The sequence below is a fragment of the Amblyomma mixtum genome, chromosome 4, assembly GCF_055824585.1.
Source record: "Amblyomma mixtum isolate Tamu chromosome 4, ASM5582458v1, whole genome shotgun sequence".
NCBI classification, from domain to species: Eukaryota; Metazoa; Arthropoda; class Arachnida; order Ixodida; family Ixodidae; genus Amblyomma; species Amblyomma mixtum.
The window spans coordinates 104,008,094-104,009,066 of record NC_143015.1 but is presented as its reverse complement, the minus strand read 5'-3'; positions in this window follow the sequence as shown (position 1 = coordinate 104,009,066).

Below are 973 nucleotides of genomic sequence, written 5' to 3'. Positions count from 1 at the left end.
AGCTCCCGGACAGCATGGCCTCCCACACGCATCTGTCTCTAAGCGTGGAGCCGGAGGCTTTGAAGACATTGGGACTCGTAGCAAAGACTATAAGGCTGAAAGACGTGTTGTTTGTGTGGGATTTTGGCCGGGGGGGAGGGGGGGTGTACGCTGCGAAGTAAAGCAGTGTGAAGCGTTGGGTGAGGACGTGTCCTTTGGAGGTGCTGTCTTCTATATGAAGACTCCTCTTTTGACCAAGGTGAAAATAAAATCGACAGTGTTGGGCATCCCAAATGTAAAAAAATCTTTGTGACGTTGCACATGAAACGTCCATATTATACTCCGTGTCATACATAGCAGGCAACGCTGCGGAGGCTGCTGAAATAGTGCGTCCGCGAAACTACATTAGTCCGCCACGTATCATTCGTTCTTCTCCAAACTCCAGTTAGTTTGTAGTCAAAGCTGTAGTCAAAGCTGTGAGGCGCTCAGTGTTCGGGATCTCTGGCCATAATTTTAATGGAGTGTGAACTACTTTTTGGGCGTGGATTTAGTAGAAGCGAGTCGCCCTACCAAGCGCGTATCATACCGCCACGTGTACTTTTGCTTCTCGAAATCTCGACGAGTTGCAAGACGAAAATGTGGCAAGCGGTAAAATGAAGTCCAGGAGGTGCCAGTAACGTCACTTGATATGCCGCTTCGAAATATGTTTGTGTTCGCTTTGGTTGTGTGGCGAACTACTTTTTGCGTGCGTAGTTAGCCTGCGCGAACAGGCGCGCTAGCTCTGGCAGCGTTGCCTGCTATGTATGAAGTGGAGTATCGTTACATAAGAATCTGAATTCTGGGGATTGGAAAAGTAGTGCAACAAACATGCAGAAAGATAGGAGGTAGCTCCCGTCCTGTACAGTTTTTTTCTAATATTTTGGGTGTCACTTAAGTACAACGCGCTTTAAGCAATTAAAACATAGGACAGGTGGCTCAAAAACAACTCAATGTC